Raw genomic sequence first — 6,068 nt, 5'->3', positions numbered from 1 at the left:
GCTATGAGCATATTTATTAATCGCATTTCTCAACATTTCCCATGTGTGGCGTCTCCCAGTGGTGTGACATCGCACCGAATTTGACTTTTTTTCTAACATGTATGTAATCGACTTTTTGTGTTTCAAAGTCTTCACTCATGTTTCCTTAAACCATCAAAACAACAAGTAGAGTTTCCTTTATCGGTTTATTTTGAAGAAATATCGATTTTAAAAGGTGATGCCTCACCTGGATTTACCTCAGTTAAATGTTCAATGCACAGTTTTGGTGTTTTCTGTTTTCACATGTCGTTGAAATTGCTCTACTTTGGTAAAGAGTATTCGAAGTACTATCAACCTAAAAGCAATGTTCTAATAATGAAAAGAATGCCAAGAAAGAGATAACATTAATATCGTACATCGGAATAACCTATTCAGACTACGTGCTTCATGGCATGATAAAGATTATCTTGATTTCAATGTTGAATCATCACATTTTCATTTAATATTATATCCAAATTGGAACACCTCACAGTTGCGATGTTCTCCTGCATTATGATAAGCGAGTTAACTTTCTACGATTGATAATTTATAATGTTGCTTCTAATCTATCTATTTTGTGATTGTTGCGCATCGTAGACAAACATTGGTGTATCCTCGTCATCCTTTCGAAAAACCGAAGACTGCGTATATAAAGATTCGTTCCAATGTAGAACAGTTCTAAGGAATATACTTTTCTACACATGTGAATAAAATCTAGATTTTTACCATGCTGACTGAAAATATTATATCAATTTTAGAGGAATTTTTTTTTTTCGTATGATAAATAAGTTAAAATGGATAAAAGACGAACATTTCATCAAAATCGCCTGAAAATAGAAGTTTACCACAAATAAATAATATTAGATTTCATCAAATATAAATTGAGTAACAGCATAGGAGAGACCTTCATTTGGATGCAAACGTCATTTTTAAAAACAATGTAAACATTGATGATAGAAAAATAAATATCATCATATTTTTGCTACAGATCTTGCTCTTGTAGTCAGATAATTTTCTGATCATATGGATTTGTTACACTTGAAATGACAGAACGATGTTCCTTCCCATTAAAACAGTTTTAGCTCATCGGGGTCAACTTTGATTGATTTGTTCAAGATCCACTTTGTTATGTGCTACCGGTCTTATAGCATCTGTATACACATTGATGCGGTGAATATTTTTGACCGCAGTTTTTTTCTGGAGCCTAGTAGACCTGACTTCCACAGATGATGCGCCTTCGTATTTCACTTCGTCATCAGCCGTTAGCAAGGATCCAAGGTCGACGAATTCATCGACCACCTCGAAGGTATCCTGCATATCGTAACACTGCTTCCCTGGCGGCCCGTCACACTCGATTCCGCCCACAAGCATGAACTTTGTCTTCGATGCTTTCACTGGTGGTGAAAGCATCGAACACAACGCAATTGCACAACGAGTTTCGGACGTAGTAATGACAGGATCTGTGAAACCAATCACGGCTGTTACACCTGGCTCTCGCATGACATTTCTAGCGCAATGTTGAACAACAGGCACGGAAGTCCATCACCTTGTCTTAGTCCCGGCGTGATTCGAACGAACTGGAGTGTTGCAGAAATCTTCTCACAGTTTTGCACACCATCCACTGCGTTGCTTGATCAGTCTGGTAAGCTTCCCAGGGAAGCTGTTCTCGTCCATATTTTAGCTCTACGTGGTCTTGAAACTCGAACAGATGGGTTGAGACCTGGTATTCACGGCATTTTGAAGGATTTGCCGTACAGTAAAGATCTGGTCCGTTAATGACGATCGTCAACAGCCGGCTTGATAACTTCCCACGAACCCTTACTAATGGTGAGAGACTGAAAGATGATCTGGGATATCATTTACGGTATTAAGGATGGCGATCGCTTGAAAGTTCTCCACACCAGCTTGTCGCTTTTCTTGTAGATGGATATGACCCCTTCCTTCCACTCCACCGGTAGCGCGTTCAGTTTCCAGATTCTGCTCCGATACCATCCTTAACAGGCGCTTTTCTTTAGATGTTTGATGGCATCTTAACTTCCCCTAACGTGGGGCTAATTCCTATCGTCCGCTGAACTGACGACATCTCTCCGCTGCTTTGACTCCGCCTGTACCCATTTAAATGTTCCTCGAGGCTCCACCTTTCGTTCATCCCATGTTCGTCCGTCAAGATGCTTCCATCTCTATTCCTACACCTGGCTCCGGCGCAAAGCATTTGGGATGCGTCACGGAAGAACGACATAGCTATTTCATTTCACGCAATCCAGAAGGCGGTTTTCTCCTGAAAAGGGGAATAAATTTAAGGAATAGTTCAAGCAAGAGAATTTTATATGGTTTTACTAAATGCAAAAGGAAAATGATGGAATTTCCGAATGAATACACAAAAGCCTTTTCAGAGGATTTTACGAAGTAATTTCAAAGGAACTATGGCGTAATTTTCTAAATTATTCCTGAGTGCAAAGAGTTTCTGAGGGATTTTCAGAAAATAAATATTGAAGAAAATCCTGTAGAAATTTCGCAGAGCTTTGAACAAATTTTCAAAAAGCCTGAAAGACTTTTGAAAAGTTTTTAAAGGAATTTCAGAAGAAATTATTACGTAATTAAGCAGGAATTTTCAATTAAATTTAAATTGTAGGAAGAGTGGGTTACGTTCCATCGTAACTGCTAGCTCCGCTTGTGATCTCAATTTCTATTCTATGCTTACGTATCAGTCTTGCGAGGTCAAAGAAGGTGACTCATCTATTTTGAAAATTATTAGGACTACAGGAATGAACATCATTCATACAGGTAGTTCTGACATTATGAAGCCTGTATGCTGAATATAATAACTATGAGTCATAGAAAGGAGCAGTTCCATCTGCAGATGTCAAGAACTGTATACAAATCTTTTGCTCTATCCTACAATAAAGATAGAAACAGCATAACGCGTATTTTTTCACTCTAATTGCATTCATTATTACCACCACGGCCTGAATAAGATGGACCATTTCTCAATCGACCATAATACTTTTTTAATTACCTTTAAAATTTATTAATTTCCATTCTACATAGATAATCCCAAATCTATCTAAGTCCTATCATAAAAATCCCTACCCTCCCCATCATGAGTCACTATCGACTCCCCGGGCCCTTCGCGAACAGCAGCAGCTCCGTCGTGGACGAAGCGCCCCTCCAGCGTGCCGAAGCTCCCGAGTATTGGCTGTTCCGAGGCACATCTTGTACTGTGCTCTTCGAGGTTTCTATCACAATTGATCGGATGGAAGATGTGCACCAGCGACGGATCCGGCGCACGGAATACGGACAGCTCCTGCTGTGCTTTGTGGGGATCCTTGAACGGATCCACGACCGTCGGCCACGTCCAGCAGCCGCTGGCTTCCCTTCAGATTGGCAGCGATGATGCTTGAGAAATAACTCGAGACCCCACCGGTGATGTCGGTGTTGAAACCGCCGAGCTCTGCCGGAGGATGTCCGACTTAGATACGAGCCGTACCCAAACTGCCGGAAGTACCCGTGGTGTTGGTTACCGATAGGGAGAAGAAAAAGCTGCTCGTTGATGGAGGGTGGAGATGCTCGTTGTTATCGGTTTCTGTCCGATTCCAAATACATCTGACCGAGGGATTCCGGGTGCGGGTCGTACTCGCTGAAAACGATGGGAAGGTAAACCTGGCGGTTGCGGATGACGCGTTGTCGTATCCGATCGAGCGTCCGCTGAGTGAAGATCATATCGACGTCGATGAAGAACAGGATGTCGTCCTGCTTGCAGAATGGACCTCTTGATGGCACGATCGAGGGCTACTCCGCGGAGAAGTTCCCGTGGAGGTGTAGATAGTGATACGATTCTGCGGATACCGCGTCCGGAGCTGGTCGAGGAGGTTGGTCAGCAGAGGCGAGTCGGACGGGTCGACATACAGGAACGAGCAGGTCCGTCCGAGATCCTGCTTGAGGGCGACCTGTTCGAAGTTGCGTAGGAACGCATGAAGGTTTCCGTCGTCCAGCGAGGGAATGATGAAACGATGCGACTCTTCGGCATCTCGACTCGGCGGGTTGCTGATGGCAAATGTGTCCGAGAGACGTTCCCAGCCACTGTTGAGGAACGATCGCGCGATCTACGGAGAGGAAATCAGCGTAAGATCACTTAGAATGGATGATGGCGATTGAACTTACCCAGTCCAGTACTGTGTCAAAAGGCGTGCGTACCAACGGGTATTCGCCGGTCCAAGGTTACCGCCTGAGCTGGAAAACTTCTCCACGCTCTAACCCGTATGTCCGTGAACGATCGTTGATATAGAGATGTCTTCGCACCGGACGGTCATCTTCTTTCCGCGGTACTTTTGTACACCAAAGTAAATCCAAGATCAGATCCTGCCCATAGAGGCGTTGACGCGATGAACCAGAGCAGTCTCGAAACTCGATGACGCGACCCGTTGACGTGAAAAATTGTTGATGTGCTCCATGATCTGTGTAGGCACGCGTCATAAAACGAGTAAATCATAATTGATTATTCCATGGCCACTTGAGCTTAAGCCGATTTATAACCGGTTCATTGAGTGGTGCTTAATAAGCAATCAAATGCCTCGTTGTTCAAACGACTGTCTTTACTCTCGAACGACGTCGTTCAAGCCCTCCTTGAGTGACGATTCAATCTTTCGCTTGGGATTCGGATGCATCCGAGTAGAGGCTCTGGCGATGAAGTCCCACCTCAATGATCTCGTCCAATGTGACGGCCGATGCCGGTTGAGATCTGGCGTCGAACCTGAAGTAGAATAGTCAATGTTGCAATGCAAACGTGGCTACAGTGTTGGGAAGCGATCGTAACGAACCTAGATGTTGTGATCCCCCAGGTAGTCGGCGCTGGTTTCATCCGACGGAAAAACGAACTCCGGTGCGAGGTTTTGTTGATCCGAGGATCTGCAACAGGCGGTTATCTGGGCGATGTCCCTGTGGAGCATCAGGGACGTTGACGCAGTTCCTGGGCCTTGAGGCCCAAGGTAGGCATGCAGACGGTACATGAAGGTTTTTGACCGGATGGCGTGATGAGCATACGAACCGAACGAAGTACCGATAACATTCATGAGAGGGAGTGAGAAAACTACTTACTTTTGAGTTAAAATTTTGAACTTCGTATCCAAAGCTGAGTTCTTTAAACTTTTTTTTAGGTTCTTTATTTTTTCTGTGGTTGTTCCACCAGGGATGTTTCGTCATTTTTTGTCGGAAACGTTTCAATGGAACAGCATCACGAAGAATCGAGTATACTGCCGCTAACCGCAAGTTGTGCACATCTGTATGTGGAGCCCCATATACAGATGTGCTCGACTTGCGGTTAGCGGCAGTATAGACGTTGATAAAATATGTTGACGGCTTCGTCGATGTTGTATCCACCAAAGCAATCTTCCCAGTCGACTCCAGAAATAGATGTGTTCAGCGAAGCAAAATCGCATTGCTCAAAATCGAAAATTAACTGGTCTAAAACATCCAAACCGTCGCGATTCTTCTCAACTTCTAATTTCATCACGAAAGGTTTGTATTAAGATCCCGACTAGAAGAGCATAACAGAAACTCAATAGCCATTATCTTTCAAATGTTGTAACAGGATTACATCATAATATTATTTGAAAATTGCTTAACACCGAATTGTCCAACAGTAGGCAATTAAAATAGATGTAGGAAAGTTTCCCAGCCATAGATATCACAACGCTGATATAATTTGAGAAGGTTGCCTCAGTTGTAATGTTGTTAGTTTCATGTTCTTGAAAAATATTCTTGTTCGAACAAAAACAAAAATTTCTGATTGTTGATCAAAATCTGGAGACCTATCACGACCCGTGAAAATTCCAACTGCACGGAAACAATATATTTTGTATCTGATTCTGTTATAAATTTCAATCAGAATATGTTATTTTTATAATAAAGCTGTAACAAAATGTGATAGTTTTTTGTTTCCAGTAGTGTAGTTTTTGATAGAAATTTAGATATTTTAACACCACCCTGCACCATGTTTCTATCAAATTTTGTTAGTACAGTAGTTGTTAGTTAGTAGTGTTTTGTTAGTATAA

At 42.6% G+C, this 6,068-nt stretch overlaps 1 pseudogene; it reads right to left on the bottom strand.

The window, feature by feature from the left end:
- Positions 1-3,082: 3,082 nt before the first annotated feature.
- On the bottom strand, positions 3,083-5,087 carry LOC134204156 (chondroitin sulfate synthase 1-like; annotated as a pseudogene).
- Positions 5,088-6,068: the final 981 nt, after the last annotated feature.

Source organism: Armigeres subalbatus, unplaced genomic scaffold (genome assembly GCF_024139115.2).
Source record: "Armigeres subalbatus isolate Guangzhou_Male unplaced genomic scaffold, GZ_Asu_2 Contig425, whole genome shotgun sequence".
NCBI classification, from domain to species: domain Eukaryota; kingdom Metazoa; phylum Arthropoda; class Insecta; order Diptera; family Culicidae; genus Armigeres; species Armigeres subalbatus.
This window is presented reverse-complemented; position numbering and strand designations above follow the sequence as displayed.